The sequence below is a fragment of the Diceros bicornis genome, chromosome 17 (assembly GCF_020826845.1).
Source record: "Diceros bicornis minor isolate mBicDic1 chromosome 17, mDicBic1.mat.cur, whole genome shotgun sequence".
Classification (NCBI taxonomy): Eukaryota; Metazoa; Chordata; class Mammalia; order Perissodactyla; family Rhinocerotidae; genus Diceros; species Diceros bicornis.
Window position 1 is genome coordinate 64,461,719 of NC_080756.1, and position 23,364 is coordinate 64,485,082.

Here is a 23,364-nt window from a genome sequence, read left to right on the forward strand (position 1 = left end):
TCAAAGTTGCAAGTTACTATGTAGGAACAAGTTTGTATAGGTATTTCAAAGATGCCCAGAACTGAGCTAAACTTGGTATGTGTCCAACTCCTAGAAATAACTTCATGCCCCATCTCCCTTACTTCCAGCTAGTAAGGATCACATAATTCCTAACAAAGTTTTGACACAGATTCCCTTTTCGGGCATTCAGAGCATATAGCACGTTGCTGTAAGCAAGCACATTCTCATTCAAAGTTGCAAGTTACTATGTAGGAACAAGTTTGTATAGGTATTTCTATGATGCCCAGAACTGTGCTAAACTTCGTTTGTGTCCAACTCCTAGAAATACCTTCATCCCCCAACTCCCTTACTTCCAGCTAGTAAGGATCACATAATTCCTAACAAATTTTGACACAGATTCCCAATTCGGGCATTCAGAATATATAGCACGTTGCTGAAAGCAAGCACATTCTCATTCAAAGTTGCAAGTTAATATGTAGGAACAAGTTTGTATAGGTATTTCAAAGATGCCCAGAACTGAGCTAAACTTGGTATGTGTCCAACTCCTAGAAATACCTTCATGCCCCAACTCCCTTACTTCCATCTAGTAAGGATCACATAATTCCTAACAAAGTTTTGACACAGATTCCCAATTCGGGCATTCAGAACATATAGCACGCTGCTGTAAGCAAGCACATTCTCATTCATAGATGCAAGTTACTATGTAGGAACAAGTTTGTATAGGTATTTCTATGATGCCCAGAACTGTGCTAAACTTCGTTTGTGTCCAACTCCTAGAAATACCTTCATCCCCCAACTCCCTTACTTCCAGCTAGTAAGGATCACATAATTCCTAACAAAGTTTTGACACAGATTCCCAATTCGGGCATTCAGAACATATAGCACGTTCCTTTAAGCAAGCACATTCTCATTCAAAGTTGCAAGTTACTATGTAGGAACAAGTTTGTATAGGTATTTCAAAGATGCCCAGAACTGAGCTAAACTTGGTATGTGTCCAACTCCAAGAAATAACTTCATGCCCCATCTCCCTTACTTCCAGCTAGTAAGGATCACATAATTCCTAACAAAGTTTTGACACAGATTCCCAATTCGGGCATTCAGAACATATAGCACGTTGCTGTAAGCAAGCACATTCTCATTCAAAGATGCAAGTTACTATGTAGGAACAAGTTTGTATAGGTATTTCAAAGATGCCCAGAACTGAGCTAAACTTGGTATGTGTCCAACTCCTAGAAATAACTTCATGCTCCATCTCCCTTACTTCCAGCTAGTAAGGATCACATAATTCCTAACAAAGTTTTGACACAGATTCCCAAATCGGGCATTCAGAACATATAGCACGTTGCTGCAAGCAAGCACATTCTCATTCAAAGTTGCAAGTTACTATGTAGGAACAAGTTTGTATAGGTATTTCAAAGATGCCCAGAACTGAGCTAAACTTGGTATGTGTCCAACTCCTAGAAATAACTTCATGCCCCATCTCCCTTACTTCCAGCTAGTAAGGATCACATAATTCCTAACAAAGTTTTGACACAGATTCCCAATTCGGGCATTCAGAACATATAGCACGTTGCTGTAAGCAAGCAGGTTCTCATTCAAAGATGCAAGTTACTATGTAGGAACGAGTTTGTATAGGTATTTCAAAGATGCCCAGAACTGAGCTAAACTTGGTATGTGTCCAACACCTAGAAATAACTTCATGCCCCATCTCCCTTACTTCCAGCTAGTAAGGATCACATAATTCCTAACAAAGTTTTGACACAGATTCCCAAATCGGGCATTCAGAACATATAGCACGCTGCTGTAAGGAAGCACATTCTCATTCAAAGTTGCAAGTTACTATGTAGGAACAAGTTTGGATAGGTATTTCAAAGATGCCCAGAACTGAGCTAAACTTGGTATGTGTCCAACTCCTAGAAATAGCTTCATGCCCCATCTCCCTTACTTCCAGCTAGTAAGGATCACATAATTCCTAACAAAGTTTTGACACAGATTCCCAATTCCGGCATTCAGAACATATAGCACGTTGCTGTAAGCAAGCACATTCTCATTCAAAGATGCAAGTTACTATGTAGGAACAAGTTTGTATAGGTATTTCAAAGATGCCCAGAACTGAGCTAAACTTGGTATGTGTCCAACTCCTAGAAATAACTTCATGCCCCATCTCCCTTACTTCCAGCTACTAAGGATCACATAATTCCTAACAAAGTTTTGACACAGATTCCCAATTCGGGCATTCAGAACATATAGCACGTTGCTGTAAGCAAGCAGATTCTCAATCAAAGATGCAAGTTACTATGTAGGAACAAGTTTGTATAGGTATTTCAAAGATGCCCAGAACTGAGCTAAACTTGGTATGTGTCCAACTCCTAGAAATAACTTCATGCCCCATCTCCCTTACTTCCAGCTAGTAAGGATCACATAATTCCTAACAAAGTTTTGACACAGATTGCCAATTCGGGCATTCAGAACATATAGCACGTTGCTGTAAGCAAGCACATTCTCATTCAAAGATGCAAGTTACTATGTAGGAACAAGTTTGTATAGGTATTTCAAAGATGCCCAGAACTGAGCTAAACTTGGTATGTGTCCAACTCCTAGAAATAACTTCACGCTCCATCTCCCTTACTTCCAGCTAGTAAGGATCACATAATTCCTAACAAAGTTCTGACACAGATTCCCAATTCGGGCATTCAGAACATATAGCACGTTGCTGTAAGCAAGCACATTCTCATTCAAAGTTGCAACTTTCTATGTAGGAACAAGTTTGTATAGGTATTTCAAAGATGCCCAGAACTGAGCTAAACTTGGTATGTGTCCAACTCCTAGAAATAACTTCACGCCCCATCTCCCTTACTTCCAGCTAGTAAGGATCACATAATTCCTAACAAAGTTTTGACACAGATTCCCAATTCGGGCATTCAGAACATATAGCACGTTGCTGTAAGCAAGCACATTCTCATTCAAAGTTGCAAGTTTCTATGTAGGAACAATTTTGTATATGTATTTCAAAGATGCCCAGAACTGAGCTAAACTTGGTATGTGTCCAACTCCCAGAAATATCTTCACGCCCCATCTCCCTTACTTCCAGCTAGTAAGGATCACATAATTCCTAACAAAGTTTTGACACAGATTCCCAATTCGGGCATTCAGAACATATAGCACGTTGCTGTAAGCAAGCACATTCTCATTCAAAGTTGCAAGTTACTATGTAGGAACAAGTTTGTATAGGTATTTCAAAGATGCCCAGAACTGAGCTAAACTTGGTATGTGTCCAACTCCTAGAAATAACTTCACGCCCCGTCTCCCTTACTTCCAGCTAGTAAGGATCACATAATTCCTAACAAAGTTTTGACACAGATTGCCAATTCGGGCATTCAGAACATATAGCACGTTGCTGTAAGCAAGCACATTCTCATTCAAAGATGCAAGTTACTATGTAGGAACAAGTTTGTATAGGTATTTCAAAGATGCCCAGAACTGTGCTAAACTTGGTATGTGTCCAACTCCTAGAAATAACTTCACGCCCCGTCTCCCTTACTTCCAGCTAGTAAGGATCACATAATTCCTAACAAAGTTTTGACACAGATTGCCAATTCGGGCATTCAGAACATATAGCACGTTGCTGTAAGCAAGCAGATTCTCATTCAAAGATGCAAGTTACTATGTAGGAACAACTTTGTATAGGTATTTCAAAGATGCCCAGAACTGAGCTAAACTTGGTATGTGTCCAACTCCAAGAAATAACTTCATGCCCCATCTCCCTTACTTCCAGCTAGTAAGGATCACATAATTCCTAACAAAGTTTTGACACAGATTCCCAATTCGGGCATTCAGAACATATAGCACGTTGCTGTAAGCAAGCACATTCTCATTCAAAGTTGCAAGTTACTATGTAGGAACAAGTTTGTATAGGTATTTCAAAGATGCCCAGAACTGAGCTAAACTTGATATGTGTCCAACTCCTAGAAATAACTTCATGCCCCATCTCCCTTACTTCCAGCTAGTAAGGATCACATAATTCCTAACAAAGTTGTGACACAGATTCCCAATTCGGGCATTCAGAACATATAGCACGTTGCTGTAAGCAAGCACATTCTCATTCAAAGTTGCAAGTTACTATGTAAGAACAAGTTTGTATACGTATTTCAAAGATGCCCAGAACTGAGCTAAACTTGGTATGTGTCCAACTCCTAGAAATAGCTTCATGCCCCATCTCCCTTACTTCCAGCTAGTAAGGATCACATAATTCCTAACAAAGTTTTGACACAGATTCCCAATTCGGGCATTCAGAACATATAGCACGTTGCTGTAAGCAAGCACATTCTCATTCAAAGTTGCAAGTTACTATGAAGGAACAAGTTTGTATAGGTATTTCAAAGATGCCCAGAACTGAGCTAAACTTGGTATGTGTCCAACTCCTAGAAATAACTTCATGCCCCATCTCCCTTACTTCCAGCTAGTAAGGATCACATAATTCCTAACAAAGTTTTGACACACATTCCCAATTCGGGCATTCAGAACATATAGCACGTTGCTGTAAGCAAGCACATTTTCATTCAAAGTTGCAAGTTACTATGTAGGAACAAGTTTGTATAGGTATTTCAAAGATGCCCAGAACTGAGCTAAACTTGGTATGTGTCCCACTCCTAGAAATAACTTCATGCCCCATCTCCCTTACTTCCAGCTAGTAAGGATCACATAATTCCTAACAAAGTTTTGACACAGATTGCCAATTCTTGCATTCAGAACATATAGCACGTTGCTGTAAGCAAGCACATTCTCATTCAAAGATGCAAGTTACTATGTAGGAACAAGTTTGTATAGGTATTTCAAAGATGCCCAGAACTGAGCTAAACTTGGTATGTGTCCAACTCCTAGAAATAACTTCATGCCCCATCTCCCTTACTTCCAGCTAGTAAGGATCACATAATTCCTAACAAAGTTTGGACACATATTCCTAATTCGGGCATCAGAACATATAGCAAGTTGCTGTAAGCAAGCACATTTTCATTCAAAGTTGCAAGTTACTATGTAGGAACAAGTTTGTATAGGTATTTCAAAGATGCCCAGAAATGAGCTAAACTTGGTATGTGTCCAACTCCTAGAAATAACTTCATGCCCCATCTCCCTTACTTCCAGCTAGTAAGGATCACATAATTCCTAACAAAGTTTTGACTCAGATCCCCAATTCGGGCATTCAGAACATATAGCACGTTGCTGTAACTTCATGCCCCATCTCCCTTACTTCCAGCTAGTAAGGGTCACGTAATTCCTAACAAAGTTTTGACACAGATTCCCAATTCGGGCATTCAGAACATATAGCACGTTGCTGTAAGCAAGCAGATTCTCATTCAAAGATGCAAGTTACTATGTAGGAACAAGTTTGTATAGGTATTTCAAAGATGCCCAGAACTGAGCTAAACTTGGTATGTGTCCAACTCCTAGAAATAACTTCATGCCCCATCTCCCTTACTTCCAGCTAGTAAGGATCACATAATTCCTAACAAAGTTTTGACACAGATTCCCAATTCGGGCATTCAGAACATATAGCACGTTGCTGTAAGCAAGCACATTCTCATTCAAAGTTGCAAGTTACCATGTAGGAACAAGTTTGTATAGGTATTTCAAAGATGCCCAGAACTGAGCTAAACTTGGTATGTGTCCAACTCCTAGAAATAACTTCATGCCCCATCTCCCTTACTTCCAGCTAGTAAGGATCACATAATTCCTAACAAAGTTCTGACACAGATTCCCAATTCGGGCATTCAGAACATATAGCACGTTGCTGTAAGCAAGCACATTCTCATTCAAAGTTGCCAGTTACTATGTAGGAACAAGTTTGTATAGGTATTTCAAAGATGCCCAGAACTGAGCTAAACTTGGTATGTGTCCAACTCCTAGAAATAACTTCATGCCCCATCTCCCTTACTTCCAGCTAGTAAGGATCACATAATTCCTAACAAAGTTCTGACACAGATTCCCAATTCGGGCATTCAGAACATATAGCACGTTGCTGTAAGCAAGCACATTCTCATTCAAAGTTGCAAGTTACTATGTAGGAACAAGTTTGTATAGGTATTTCAAAGATGCCCAGAACTGAGCTAAACTTGGTATGTGTCCAACTCCTAGAAATAATTTCATGCCCCATCTCACTTACTTCCAGCTAGTAAGGATCACATAATTCCTAACAAAGTTTTGACACAGATTCCCTTTTCGGGCATTCAGAGCATATAGCACGTTGCTGTAAGCAAGCACATTCTCATTCAAAGTTGCAAGTTACTATGTAGGAACAAGTTTGTATAGGTATTTCTAAGATGCCCAGAACTGTGCTAAACTTCGTTTGTGTCCAACTCCTAGAAATACCTTCATCCCCCAAATCCCTTACGTCCAGCTAGTAAGGATCACAGAATTCCTAACAAATTTTGACACAGATTCCCAATTCGGGCATTCAGAATATATAGCACGTTGCTGAAAGCAAGCACATTCTCATTCAAAGATGCAAGTTACTATGTAGGAACAAGTTTGTATAGGTATTTCAAAGATGCACAGGACTGAGCTAAACTTGGTATGTGTCCAACTCCTAGAAATAACTTCATGCCCCATCTCCCTTACATCCAGCTAGTAAGGATCACATAGTTCCTAACAAAGGTTTGACACAGATTCCCAATTCCGGCATTCAGAACATATAGCACGTTGCTGTAAGCAAGCACATTCTCATTCAAAGATGCAAGAAACTATGTAGGAACAAGTTTGTATAGGTGTTTCAAAGATGCCCAGGACTGAGCTAAACTTGGTATGTGTCCAACTCCTAGAAATAACTTCATGCCCCATCTCCCTTACTTCCAGCTAGTAAGGATCACATAATTCCTAACAAAGGTTTGACACAGATTCCCAATTCGGGCATTCAGCACCTATAGCAGGTTGCTGTAAGCAAGCACATTTTCATTCAAAGTTGCAAGTTACTATGTAGGAACAAGTTTGTATAGGTATTTCAAAGATGCCCAGGACTGAGGTAAACTTGGTATGTTTCCAACTCCTAGAAATAACTTCATGCCCCATCTCCCTTACTTCCAGCTAGTAAGGATCACATAATTCCTAACAAAGGTTTGACACAGATTCCCAATTCGGGCATTCAGAACATATAGCACGTTGCTGTAAGCAAGAAGATTCTCATTTAAAGTTGCAAGTTACTATGTAGGAACGAGTTTATATAGGTATTTCAAAGATGCCCAGAACTGAGCTAAACTTGGTATGTGTCCAACTCCTAGAAATAACTTCATGCCCCATCTCCCTTACTTCCAGCTAGTAAGGATCACATAATTCCTAACAAAGTTTTGACACAGATTCCCAATTCGGGCATTCAGAACATATAGCACGTTGCTGTAAGCAAGCAGATTCTCATTCAAAGATGCAAGTTACTATGTAGGAACAAGTTTGTATAGGTATTTCAAAGATGCCCAGAACTGAGCTAAACTTGGTATGTGTCCAACTCCTAGAAATAACTTCATGCCCCATCTCCCTTACTTCCAGCTAGTAAGGATCACATAATTCCTAACAAAGTTCTGACACAGATTCCCAATTCGGGCATTCAGAACATATAGCACGTTGCTGTAAGCAAGCACATTCTCATTCAAAGTTGCAAGTTACTATGTAGGAACAAGTTTGTATAGGTATTTCAAAGATGCCCAGAACTGAGCTAAACTTGGTATGTGTCCAACTCCAAGAAATAACTTCATGCCCCATCTCCCTTACTTCCAGCTAGTAAGGATCACACAATTCCTAACAAAGTTTGGACACAGATTCCCAATTCGGGCATTCAGAACATATAGCACGTTGCTGTAAGCAAGCACATTCTCATTCAAAGATGCAAGTTACTATGTAGGAACAAGTTTGTATAGGTATTTCAAAGATGCCCAGAACTGAGCTAAACTTGGTATGTGTCCAACTCCTAGAAATAACTTCATGCCCCATCTCCCTTACTTCCAGCTAGTAAGGATCACATAATTCCTAACAAAGTTTTGACACAGATTCCCTTTTCGGGCATTCAGAGCATATAGCACGTTGCTGTAAGCAAGCACATTCTCATTCAAAGTTGCAAGTTACTATGTAGGAACAAGTTTGTATAGGTATTTCTATGATGCCCAGAACTGTGCTAAACTTCGTTTGTGTCCAACTCCTAGAAATACCTTCATCCCCCAACTCCCTTACTTCCAGCTAGTAAGGATCACATAATTCCTAACAAATTTTGACACAGATTCCCAATTCGGGCATTCAGAATATATAGCACGTTGCTGAAAGCAAGCACATTCTCATTCAAAGTTGCAAGTTAATATGTAGGAACAAGTTTGTATAGGTATTTCAAAGATGCCCAGAACTGAGCTAAACTTGGTATGTGTCCAACTCCTAGAAATACCTTCATGCCCCAACTCCCTTACTTCCATCTAGTAAGGATCACATAATTCCTAACAAAGTTTTGACACAGATTCCCAATTCGGGCATTCAGAACATATAGCACGCTGCTGTAAGCAAGCACATTCTCATTCATAGATGCAAGTTACTATGTAGGAACAAGTTTGTATAGGTATTTCTATGATGCCCAGAACTGTGCTAAACTTCGTTTGTGTCCAACTCCTAGAAATACCTTCATCCCCCAACTCCCTTACTTCCAGCTAGTAAGGATCACATAATTCCTAACAAAGTTTTGACACAGATTCCCAATTCGGGCATTCAGAACATATAGCACGTTCCTTTAAGCAAGCACATTCTCATTCAAAGTTGCAAGTTACTATGTAGGAACAAGTTTGTATAGGTATTTCAAAGATACCCAGAACTGAGCTAAACTTGGTATGTGTCCAACTCCAAGAAATAACTTCATGCCCCATCTCCCTTACTTCCAGCTAGTAAGGATCACATAATTCCTAACAAAGTTTTGACACAGATTCCCAATTCGGGCATTCAGAACATATAACACGTTGCTGTAAGCAAGCACATTCTCATTCAAAGATGCAAGTTACTATGTAGGAACAAGTTTGTATAGGTATTTCAAAGATGCCCAGAACTGAGCTAAACTTGGTATGTGTCCAACTCCTAGAAATAACTTCATGCTCCATCTCCCTTACTTCCAGCTAGTAAGGATCACATAATTCCTAACAAAGTTTTGACACAGATTCCCAAATCGGGCATTCAGAACATATAGCACGTTGCTGCAAGCAAGCACATTCTCATTCAAAGTTGCAAGTTACTATGTAGGAACAAGTTTGTATAGGTATTTCAAAGATGCCCAGAACTGAGCTAAACTTGGTATGTGTCCAACTCCTAGAAATAACTTCATGCCCCATCTCCCTTACTTCCAGCTAGTAAGGATCACATAATTCCTAACAAAGTTTTGACACAGATTCCCAATTCGGGCATTCAGAACATATAGCACGTTGCAGTAAGCAAGCACATTCTCATTCAAAGTTGCAAGTTACTATGTAGGAACAAGTTTGTATAGGTATTTCAAAGATGCCCAGAACTGAGCTAAACTTGGTATGTGTCCAACTCCTAGAAATAACTTCATGCCCCATCTCCCTTACTTCCAGCTAGTAAGGATCACATAATTCCTAACAAATTTTGACACAGATTCCCAATTCGGGCATTCAGAATATATAGCACGTTGCTGAAAGCAAGCACATTCTCATTCAAAGTTGCAAGTTAATATGTAGGAACAAGTTTGTATAGGTATTTCAAAGATGCCCAGAACTGAGCTATACTTGGTATGTGTCCAACTCCTAGAAATAACTTCATGCCCCATCTCCCTTACATCCAGCTAGTAAGGATCACATAATTCCTAACAAAGATTTCACACATATTCCCAATTCGGGCATTCAGAACATATAGCACGTTGCTGTAAGCAAGCACATTCTCATTCAAAGATGCAAGTTACTATGTAGGAACAAGTTAGTATAGGTATTTCAAAGATGCCCAGAACTGAGCTAAACTTGGTATGTGTCCAACTCCTAGAAATAACTTCATGCTGCATCTCCCTTACTCCAAGCTAGTAAGGATCACATAATTCCTAACAAAGTTTTGACACAGATTCCCAATTCGGGCATACAGAACATATAGCACGTTGCTGTAAGCAAGCACATTCTCATTCAAAGATGCAAGTTACTATGTAGGAACAAGTTTGTATAGGTATTTCAAAGATGCCCAGAACTGAGCTAAACTTGGTATGTGTCCAACTCATAGAAATAACTTCATGCCCCATCTCCCTTACTTCCAGCTAGTAAGGATCACATAATTCCTAACAAAGTTTTGACACAGATTCCCTTTTCGGGCATTCAGAGCATATAGCACGTTGCTGTAAGCAAGCACATTCTCATTCAAAGTTGCAAGTTACTATGTAGGAACAAGTTTGTATAGGTATTTCTAAGATGCCCAGAACTGTGCTAAACTTCGTTTGTGTCCAACTCCTAGAAATACCTTCATCCCCCAACTCCCTTACTTCCAGCTAGTAAGGATCACATAATTCCTAACAAATTTTGACACAGATTCCCAATTCGGGCATTCAGAATATATAGCACGTTGCTGAAAGCAAGCACATTCTCATTCAAAGTTGCAAGTTAATATGTAGGAACAAGTTTGTATAGGTATTTCAAAGATGCCCAGAACTGAGCTAAACTTGGTATGTGTCCAACTCCTAGAAATACCTTCATGCCCCAACTCCCTTACTTCCATCTAGTAAGGATCACATAATTCCTAACAAAGTTTTGACACAGATTCCCAATTCGGGCATTCAGAACATATAGCACGCTGCTGTAAGCAAGCACATTCTCATTCATAGATGCAAGTTACTATGTAGGAACAAGTTTGTATAGGTATTTCAAAGATGCCCAGAACTGAGGTAAACTTGGTATGTCTCCAACTCCTAGAAATAACTACATGCCCCATCTCCCTTACTTCCAGCTAGTAAGGATCACATAATTCCTAACAAAGTTTTGACACAGATTCCCAATTCGGGCATTCAGAACATATAGCACGTTCCTTTAAGCAAGCACATTCTCATTCAAAGTTGCAAGTTACTATGTAGGAACAAGTTTGTATAGGTATTTCAAAGATGCCCAGAACTGAGCTAAACTTGGTATGTGTCCAACTCCTAGAAAAACTTCATGCCCCATCTCCCTTACTTCCAGCTAGTAAAGATCACATAATTCCTAACAAAGTTTTGACACAGATTCCCAATTCGGGCATTCAGAACATATAGCACGTTGCTGTAAGCAAGCACATTCTCATTCAAAGATGCAAGTTACTATGTAGGAACAAGTTTGTATAGGTATTTCAAAGATGCCCAGAACTGAGCTAAACTTGGTATGTGTCCAACTCCTAGAAATAACTTCATGCCCCATCTCCCTTACTTCCAGCTAGTAAGGATCACATAATTCCTAACAAAGTTTTGACACAGATTCCCAATTCGGGCATTCAGAACATATAGCACGTTGCTGTAAGCAAGCACATTCTCATTCAAAGATGCACGTTACTATGTAGGAACAAGTTTGTATAGGTATTTCAAAGATGCCCAGAACTGAGCTAAACTTGGTATGTGTCCAACTCCTAGAAATAACTTCATGCCCCATCTCCCTTACTTCCAGCTAGTAAGGATCACATAATTCCTAACAAAGTTTTGAGACAGATTCCCAAATCGGGCATTCAGAACATATAGCACGTTGCTGCAAGCAAGCACATTCTCATTCAAAGTTGCAAGATACTATGTAGGAACAAGTTTGTATAGGTATTTCAAAGATGCCCAGAACTGAGCTAAACTTGGTATGTGTCCAACTCCTAGAAATAACTTCATGCCCCATCTGCCTTACTTCCAGCTAGTAAGGATCACATAATTCCTAACAAAGTTTTGACACAGATTCCCAAATCGGGCATTCAGAACATATAGCACGTTGCTGTAAGCAAGCACATTCTCATTCAAAGTTGCAAGATACTATGTAGGAACAAGTTTGTATAGGTATTTCAAAGATGCCCAGAGCTGAGCTAAACTTGGTATGTGTCCAACTCCAAGAAATAACTTCATGCCCCATCTCCCTTACTTCCAGCTAGTAAGGATCACATAATTCCTAACAAAGTTTTGACACAGATTCCCAATTCGGGCATTCAGAACATATAGCACGTTGCTGTAAGCAAGCACATTCTCATTCAAAGTTGCAAGTTACTATGTAGGAACAAGTTTGTATAGGTATTTCAAAGATGCCCAGAGCTGAGCTAAACTTGGTATGTGTCCAACTCCTAGAAATAACTTCATGCCCCATCTCCCTTACTTCCAGCTAGTAAGGATCACATAATTCCTAACAAAGTTTTGACACAGATTCCCATTTCGGGCATTCAGAACATATAGCACGTTGCTGTAAGCAAGCACATTCTCATTCAAAGTTGCAAGTTACTATGTAGTAACAAGTTTGTATAGGTATTTCAAAGATGCCCAGAACTGAGCTAAACTTGGTATGTGTCCAACTCCTAGAAATAATTTCATGCCCCATCTCACTTACTTCCAGCTAGTAAGGATCACATAATTCCTAACAAAGTTTTGACACAGATTCCCAATTCGGGCATTCAGAACATATAGCACGTTGCTGTAAGCAAGCACATTCTCATTCAAAGTTGCAAGATAGTATGTAGGAACAAGTTTGTATAGGTATTTCAAAGATGCCCAGAACTGAGCTAAACTTGGTATGTGTCCAACTCCTAGAAATAACTTCATGCCCCATCTCCCTTACTTCCAGCTAGAAAGGATCACATAATTCCTAACAAAGTTTTGACACAGATTGCCAATTCCGGCATTCAGAACATATAGCACGTTGCTGTAAGCAAGCACATTCTCATTCAAAGATGCAAGTTACTATGTAGGAACAAGTTTGTATAGGTATTTCAAAGATGCCCAGGACTGAGCTAAACTTGGTATGTGTCCAACTCCTAGAAATAACTTCATGCCCCATCTCCCTTACTTCCAGCTAGTAAGGATCACATAGTTCCTAACAAAGGTTTGACACAGATTCCCAATTCCGGCATTCAGAACATATAGCACGTTGCTGTAAGCAAGCACATTCTCATTCAAAGATGCAAGAAACTATGTAGGAACAAGTTTGTATAGGTGTTTCAAAGATGCCCAGGACTTAGCTAAACTTGGTATGTGTCCAACTCCTAGAAATAACTTCATGCCCCATCTCCCTTACTTCCAGCTAGTAAGGATCACATAATTCCTAACAAAGGTTTGACACAGATTCCCAATTCGGGCATTCAGAACATATAGCACGTTGCTGTAAGCAAGCAGATTCTCGTTCAAAGTTGCAAGTTACTATGTAGGAACAAGTTTGTATAGGTATTTCAAAGATGCCCAGAACTGAGCTAAACTTGGTATGTGTCCAACTCCTAGAAATAACTTCATGCCCCATCTCCCTTACTTCCAGCTAGTAAGGATCACATAATTCCTAACAAAGTTTTGACACAGATTCCCAATTCGGGCATTCAGAACATATAGCACGTTGCTGTAAGCAAGCAGATTCTCATTCAAAGATGCAAGTTACTATGTAGGAACAAGTTTGTATAGGTATTTCAAAGATGCCCAGAACTGAGCTAAACTTGGTACGTGTCCAACTCCTAGAAATAACTTCATGCCCCATCTCCCTTACTTCCAGCTAGTAAGGATCACATAATTCCTAACAAAGTTTTGACACAGATTCCCAATTCGGGCATTCAGAACATATAGCACGTTGCTGTAAGCAAGCACATTCTCATTCAAAGATGCAAGAAACTATGTAGGAACAAGTTTGTATAGGTGTTTCAAAGATGCCCAGGACTGAGCTAAACTTGGTATGTCTCCAACTCCTAGAAATAACTACATGCCCCATCTCCCTTACTTCCAGCTAGTAAGGATCACGTAATTCCTAACAAAGTTTTGACACAGATTCCCAATTCGGGCATTCAGAACATATAGCACGTTGCTGTAAGCAAGCACATTCTCATTCAAAGTTGCAAGTTACTATGTAGGAACAGGTTTGTATAGGTATTTCAAAGATGCCCAGAACTGAGCTAAACTTGGTATGTGTCCAACTCCAAGAGATAACTTCATGCCCCATCTCCCTTACTTCCAGCTAGTAAGGATCACATAATTCCTAACAAAGTTTTGACACAGATTCCCAATTCGGGCATTCAGAACATATAGCACGTTGCTGTAAGCAAGCACATTTTCATTCAAAGTTGCAAGTTACTATGTAGGAACAAGTTTGCATAGGTATTTCAAAGATGCCCAGAACTGAGCTAAACTTGGTATGTGTCCAACTCCTAGAAATAACTTCATGCCCCATCTCCCTTACTTCCAGCTAGTAAGGATCACATAATTCCTATCAAAGTTTTGACACAGATTCCCAATTCGGGCATTCAGAACATATAGCACGTTGCTGTAAGCAAGCACATTCTCATTCAAAGTTGCAAGTTACTATGTAGGAACAAGTTAGTATAGGTATTTCAAAGATGCCCAGAACTGAGCTAAACTTGGTATGTGTCCAACTCCTAGAAATAACTTCATGCCCCATCTCCCTTACTTCCAGCTAGTAAGGATCACATAATTCCTAACAAAGTTTTGACACAGATTCCCTTTTCGGGCATTCAGAGCATAGAGCACGTTGCTGTAAGCAAGCAGATTCTCATTCAAAGTTGCAAGTTACTATGTAGGAACAAGTTTGTTTAGGTATTTCTATGATGCCCAGAACTGTGCTAAACTTCGTTTGTGTCCAACTCCTAGAAATACCTTCATCCCCCAACTCCCTTACTTCCAGCTAGTAAGGATCACATAATTCCTAACAAATTTTGACACAGATTCCCAATTCGGGCATTCAGAATATATAGCACGTTGCTGAAAGCAAGCACATTCTCATTCAAAGTTGCAAGTTAATATGTAGGAACAAGTTTGTATAGGTATTTCAAAGATGCCCAGAACTGAGCTAAACTTGGTATGTGTCCAACTCCTAGAAATACCTTCATGCCCCAACTCCCTTACTTCCATCTAGTAAGGATCACATAATTCCTAACAAAGTTTTGACACAGATTCCCAATTCGGGCATTCAGAACATATAGCACGCTGCTGTAAGCAAGCACATTCTCATTCATAGATGCAAGTTACTATGTAGGAACAAGTTTGTATAGGTATTTCAAAGATGCCCAGAACTGAGCTAAACTTGGTATGTCTCCAACTCCTAGAAATAACTACATGCCCCATCTCCCTTACTTCCAGCTAGTAAGGATCACATAATTCCTAACAAAGTTTTGACACAGATTCCCAATTCAGGCATTCAGAACATATAGCACGTTCCTTTAAGCAAGCACATTCTCATTCAAAGTTGCAAGTTACTATGTAGGAACAAGTTTGTATAGGTATTTCAAAGATGCCCAGAACTGAGCTAAACTTGGTGTGTGTCCAACTCCAAGAAATAACTTCATGCCCCATCTCCCTTACTTCCAGCTAGTAAGGATCACATAATTCCTAACAAAGTTTTGACACAGATTCCCAATTCGGGCATTCAGATCATATAGCACGTTGCTGTAAGCAAGCACATTTTCATTCAAAGTTGCAAGTTACTATGTAGGAACAAGTTTGCATAGGTATTTCAAAGATGCCCAGAACTGAGCTAAACTTGGTATGTGTCCAACTCCTAGAAATATCTTCATGCCCCATCTCCCTTACTTCCAGCTAGTAAGGATCACATAATTCCTAACAAAGTTTTGACACAGATTCCCAATTCGGGCATTCAGAACATATAGCACGTTGCTGTAAGCAAGCACATTTTCATTCAAAGTTGCAAGTTACTATGTAGGAACAAGTTTGTATAGGTATTTCAAAGATGCCCAGAACTGAGCTAAACTTGGTATGTGTCCAACTCCTAGAAAAACTTCATGCCCCATCTCCCTTACTTCCAGCTAGTAAGGATCACATAATTCCTAACAAAGTTTTGACACAGATTCCCAATTCGGGCATTCAGAACATATAGCACGTTGCTGTAAGCAAGCACATTCTCATTCAAAGATGCAAGTTACTATGTAGGAACAAGTTTGTATAGGTATTTCAAAGATGCCCAGAACTGAGCTAAACTTGGTATGTGTCCAACTCCTAGAAATAACTTCATGCCCCATCTCCCTTACTTCCAGCTAGTAAGGATCACATAATTCCTAACAAAGTTTTGACACAGATTCCCAATTCGGGCATTCAGAACATATAGCACGTTGCTGTAAGCAAGCAGATTCTCATTCAAAGTTGCAAGTTACTATGTAGGAACGAGTTTTTATAGGTATTTCAAAGATGCCCAGAACTGAGCTAAACTTGGTATGTGTCCAACTCCTAGATATAACTTCATGCCCCATCTCCCTTACTTCCAGCTAGTAAGGATCACATAATTCCTAACAAAGTTTTGACACAGATTCCCAATTCGGGCATTCAGAACATATAGCACGTTGCTGTAAGCAAGCAGATTCTCATTCAAAGATGCAAGTTACTATGTAGGAACAACTTTGTATAGGTATTTCAAAGATGCCCAGAACTGAGCTAAACTTGGTATGTGTCCAACTCCTAGAAATAACTTCATGCTCCATCTCCCTTACTTCCAGCTAGTAAGGATCACATAATTCCTAACAAAGTTTTGACACAGATTCCCAAATCGGGCATTCAGAACATATAGCACGTTGCTGCAAGCAAGCACATTCTCATTCAAAGATGCAAGTTACTATGTAGGAACAAGTTTGTATAGGTATTTCAAAGATGCCCAGAACTGAGCTAAACTTGGTATGTGTCCAACTCCTAGAAATAACTTCATGCCCCATCTCCCTTACTTCCAGCTAGTAAGGATCACATAATTCCTAACAAAGTTTTGACACAGATTCCCAATTCGGGCATTCAGAACATATAGCACGTTGCTGTAAGCAAGCACATTCTCATTCAAAGTTGCAAGTTACTATGTAGGAACAAGTTTGTATAGGTATTTCAAAGATGCCCAGAACTGAGCTAAACTTGGTATGTGTCCAACTCCTAGAAATAACTTCATGCCCCATCTCCCTTACTTCCAGCTAGTAAGGATCACATAATTCCTAACAAAGTTTTGACACAGATTCCCAATTCGGGCATTCAGAACATATAGCACGTTGCTGTAAGCAAGCACATTCTCATTCAAAGTTGCAAGTTACTATGCAGGAACAAGTTTGTATAGGTATTTCAAAGATGCCCAGAACTGAGCTAAACTTGGTATGTGTCCAACTCCTAGAAATAATTTCATGCCCCATCTCACTTACTTCCAGCTAGTAAGGATCACATAATTCCTAACAAAGTTTTGACACAGATTCCCAATTCGGGCATTCAGAACATATAGCACGTTGCTGAAAGCAAGCACATTCTCATTCAAAGTTGCAAGTTACTATGTAGGAACAAGTTTGTATAGGTATTTCAAAGATGCCCAGAACTGAGCTAAACTTGGTATGTGTCCAACTCCAGAAATAACTTCATGCCCCATCTCCCTTACTTCCAGCTAGTAAGGATCACATAATTCCTAACAAAGTTTTGACACAGATTCCCAATTCGGGCATTCAGAACATATAGCACGTTGCTGTAAGCAAGAACATTCTCATTCAAAGATGCAAGTTACTATGTAGGAACAAGTTTGTATAGGTATTTCAAAGATGCCCAGAACTGAGCTAAACTTGGTATGTGTCCAACTCCTAGAAATAACTTCATGCCCCATCTCCCTTACTTCCAGCTAGTAAGGATCACATAATTCCTAACAAAGTTTTGACACAGATTCCCAATTCGGGCATTCAGAACATATAGCACGTTGCTGTAAGCAAGCACATTCTCATTCAAAGATGCAAGTTACTATGTAGGAACAAGTTTGTATAGGTATTTCAAAGATGCCCAGAACTGAGCTAAACTTGGTATGTGTCCAACTCCTAGAAATAACTTCATGCTCCATCTCCCTTACTTCCAGCTAGTAAGGATCACATAATTCCTAACAAAGTTTTGACACAGATTCCCAAATCGGGCATTCAGAACATATAGCACGTTGCTGTATGCAAGCACATTCTCATTCAAAGTTGCAAGTTACTATGTAGGAACAAGTTTGTATAGGTATTTCAAAGATGCCCAGAACTGAGCTAAACTTGGTATGTGTCCAACTCCTAGAAATAACTTCATGCCCCATCTCCCTTACTTCCAGCTAGTAAGGATCACATAATTCCTAATAAAGTTTTGACACAGATTCCCAATTCGGGCATTCAGAACATATAGCACGTTGCAGTAAGCAAGCACATTCTCATTCAAAGTTGCAAGTTACTATGTAGGAACAAATTTGTATAGGTATTTCAAAGATGCCCAGAACTGAGCTAAACTTGGTATGTGTCCAACTCCTAGAAATAACTTCATGCTCCATCTCCCTTACTTCCAGCTAGTAAGGATCACATAATTCCTAACAAAGTTTTGACACAGATTCCCAATTCGGGCATTCAGAACATATAGCACGTTGCTGTAAACAAGCAGATTCTCATTCAAAGATGCAAGTTACTATGTAGGAACAAGTTTGTATAGGTATTTCAAAGATGCCCAGAACTGAGCTAAACTTGGTATGTGTCCAACTCCTAGAAATAACTTCATGCCCCATCTCCCTTACTTCCAGCTAGTAAGGATCACATAATTCCTAACAAAGGTTTGACACAGATTCCCAATTCGGGCATTCAGAACATATAGCACGTTGCTGTAAGCAAGCAGATTCTCATTCAAAGTTGCAAGTTACTATGTAGGAACGAGTTTGTATAGGTATTTCAAAGATGCCCAGAACTGAGCTAAACTTGGTATGTGTCCAACTCCTAGAAATAACTTCATGCCCCATCTCCCTTACTTCCAGCTAGTAAGGATCACATAATTCCTAACAAAGTTTTGACACAGATTCCCAATTCGGGCATTCAGAACATATAGCACGTTGCTGTAAGCAGGCAGGTTCTCATTCAAAGATGCAAGTTACTATGTAGGAACAAGTTTGTATAGGTATTTCAAAGATGCCCAGAACTGAGCTAAACTTGGTATGTGTCCAACTCCTAGAAATAACTTCATGCCCCATCTCCCTTACTTCCAGCTAGTAAGGATCACATAATTCCTAACAAAGTTTTGACACAGATTCCCAATTCGGGCATTCAGAACATATAGCACGTTGCTGTAAGCAAGCACATTCTCATTCAAAGTTGCAAGTTACTATGTAGGAACAAGTTTGTATAGGTATTTCAAAGATGCCCAGAACTGAGCTAAACTTGGTATGTGTCCAACTCCTAGAAATAACTTCATGCCCCATCTCCCTTACTTCCAGCTAGTAAGGATCACATAATTCCTAACAAAGTTTTGACACAGATTCCCAATTCGGGCATTCAGAACATATAGCACGTTGCTGTAAGCAAGCACATTCTCATTCAAAGTTGCAAGTTACTATGCAGGAACAAGTTTGTATAGGTATTTCAAAGATGCCCAGAACTGAGCTAAACTTGCTATGTGTCCAACTCCTAGAAATAATTTCATGCCCCATCTCACTTACTTCCAGCTAGTAAGGATCACATAATTCCTAACAAAGTTTTGACACAGATTCCCAATTCGGGCATTCAGAACATATAGCACGTTGCTGTAAGCAAGCACATTCTCATTCAAAGTTGCAAGATAGTATGTAGGAACAAGTTTGTATAGGTATTTCAAAGATGCCCAGAACTGAGCTAAACTTGGTATGTGTCCAACTCCTAGAAATAACTTCATGCCCCATCTCCCTTACTTCCAGCTAGTAAGGATCACATAATTCCTAAAAAAGTTTTGACACAGATTCCCAATTCGGGCATTCAGAACATATAGCACGTTGCTGTAAGCAAGCACATTCTCATTCAAAGTTGCAAGTTACTATGTAGGAACAAGTTTGTTTAGGTATTTCAAAGATGCCCAGAACTGAGCTAAACTTGGTATGTGTCCAACTCCTAGAAATAACTTCATGCCCCATCTCCCTTACTTCCAGCTAGTAAGGATCACATAATTCCTAACAAAGTTTTGACACAGATTCCCTTTTCAGGCATTCAGAGCACATAGCACGTTGCTGTAAGCAAGCACATTCTCATTCAAAGTTGCAAGTTACTATGTAGGAACAAGTTTGTATAGGTATTTCTAAGATGCCCAGAACTGTGCTAAACTTCGTTTGTGTCCAACTCCTAGAAATACCTTCATCCCCCAACTCCCTTACTTCCAGCTAGTAAGGATCACATAATTCCTAACAAATTTTGACACAGATTCCCAATTCGGGCATTCAGAATATATAGCACGTTGCTGAAAGCAAGCACATTCTCATTCAAAGTTGCAAGTTAATATGTAGGAACAAGTTTGTATAGGTATTTCAAAGATGCCCCGAACAGAGCTAAACTTGGTATGTCTCCAACTCCAAGAAATAACTTCATGCCCCATCTCCCTTACATCCAGCTAGTAAGGATCACATAATTCCTAACAAAGATTTCACACAGATTCCCAATTCGGGCATTCAGAACATATAGCACGTTGCTGTAAGCAAGCACATTCTCATTCAAAGTTGCAAGTTACTATGTAGGAACAAGTTTGTATAGGTATTTCAAAGATGCCCAGAACTGAGCTAAACTTGGTATGTGTCCAACTCCTAGAAATAACTTCATGCCCCATCTCCCTTACTTCCAGCTAGTAAGGATCACATAATTCCTAACAAAGTTTTGACACAGATTCCCAATTCGGGCATTCAGAACATATAGCACGTTGCTATAAGCAAGCACATTCTAATTCAAAGTTGCAAGTTACTATGTAGGAACAAGTTTGTATAGGTATTTCAAAGATGCCCAGAACTGAGCTAAACTTGGTATGTGTCCAACTCCTAGAAATAACTTCATGCCCCATCTCCCTTACTTCCAGCTAGTAAGGATCACATAATTCCTAACAAAGATTTGACACAGATTCCCAATTCGGGCATTCAGAACATATAGCACGTTGCTGTAAGCAAGCAGATTCTCATTCAAAGATGCAAGTTACTATGTAGGAACAAGTTTGTATAGGTATTTCAAAGATGCCCAGAACTGAGCTAAACTTGGTATGTGTCCAACTCCTAGAAATAACTTCATGCCCCATCTCCCTTACTTCCAGCTAGTAAGGATCACATAATTCCTAACAAAGTTCTGACACAGATTGCCAATTCGGGCATTCAGAACATATAGCACGTTGCTGTAAGCAAGCACATTCTCATTCAAAGTTGCAAGTTACTATGTAGGAACAAGTTGGTATAGGTATTTCAAAGATGCCCAGAACTGAGCTAAACTTGGTATGTGTCCAACTCCTAGAAATAACTTCATGTTCCATCTCCCTTACTTCCAGCTAGTAAGGATCACATAATTCCTAACAAAGTTCTGACACAGATTCCCAATTCGGGCATTCAGAACATATAGCACGTTGCTGTAAGCAAGCACATTCTCATTCAAAGTTGCAAGTTACTATGTAGGAACAAGTTTGTATAGGTATTTCAAAGATGCCCAGAACTGAGCTAAACTTGGTATGTGTCCAACTCCTAGAAATAACTTCATGCCCCATCTCCCTTACTTCCAGCTAGTAAGGATCACATAATTCCTAACAAAGTTTTGACACAGATTCCCAAATCGGGCATTCAGAACATATAGCACGTTGCTGCAAGCAAGCACATTCTCATTCAAAGTTGCAAGATACTATGTAGGAACAAGTTTGTATAGGTATTTCAAAGATGCCCAGAACTGAGCTAAACTTGGTATGTGTCCAACTCCTAGAAATAACTTCATGCCCCATCTGCCTTACTTCCAGCTAGTAAGGATCACATAATTCCTAACAAAGTTTTGACACAGATTCCCAATTCGGGCATTCAGAACATATAGCACGTTGCTGTAAGCAAGCACATTCTCATTCAAAGTTGCAAGTTACTATGTAGGAACAAGTTTGTATAGGTATTTCAAAGATGCCCAGAGCTGAGCTAAACTTGGTATGTGTCCAACTCCAAGAAATAACTTCATGCCCCATCTCCCTTACTTCCAGCTAGTAAGGATCACATAATTCCTAACAAAGTTTTGACACAGATTCCCAATTCGGGCATTCAGAACATATAGCACGTTGCTGTAAGCAAGCACATTCTCATTCAAAGTTGCAAGTTACTATGTAGGAACAAGTTTGTATAGGTATTTCAAAGATGCCCAGAGCTGAGCTAAACTTGGTATGTGTCCAACTCCTAGAAATTACTTCATCCCCCATCTCCCTTACTTCCAGCTAGTAAGGATCACATAATTCCTAACAAAGTTTTGACACAGATTCCCAATTCGGGCATTCAGAACATATAGCACGTTGCTGTAAGCAAGCACATTCTCATTCAAAGTTGCAAGTTACTATGTAGGAAAAAGTTTGTATAGGTATTTCAAAGATGCCCAGAACTGAGCTAAACTTGGTATGTGTCCAACTCCTAGAAATAACTTCATGCCCCATCTCCCTTACTTCCAGCTAGTAAGGATCACATAATTCCTAACAAAGTTTTGACACAGATTCCCAAATCGGGCATTCAGAACATATAGCACGTTGCTGCAAGCAAGCAGATTCTCATTCAAAGATGCAAGTTACTATGTAGGAACAAGTTTGTATAGGTATTTCAAACATGCCCAGAACTGAGCTAAACTTGGTATGTCTCCAACTCCAAGAAATAACTTCATGCCCCATCTCCCTTACTTCCAGCTAGTAAGGATCACATAATTCCTAACAAAGTTTTGACACAGATTCCCAATTCGGGCATTCAGAACATATAGCACGTTGCTGTAAGCAAGCACATTCTCATTCAAAGTTGCAAGTTACTATGTAGGAACAAGTTTGTATAGGTATTTCAAAGATGCCCAGAACTGAGCTAAACTTGGTATGTGTCCAACTCCTAGAAATAACTTCATGCCCCATCTCCCTTACTTCCAGCTAGTAAGGATCACATAATTCCTAACAAAGTTTTGACACAGATTGCCAATTCGGGCATTCAGAACATATAGCACGTTGCTGTAAGCAAGCACATTCTCATTCAAAGTTGCAAGTTACTATGTAGGAACAAGTTTGTATAGGTATTTCAAAGATGCCCAGAACTGAGCTAAACTTGGTATGTGTCCAACTCCAAGAAATAACTTCATGCCCCATCTCCCTTACTTCCCGCTAGTAAGGATCACATAATTCCTAACAAAGTTTTGACACAGATTCCCAATTCGGGCATTCAGAGCATATAGCACGTTGCTGTAAGCAAGCACATTCTCATTCAAAGA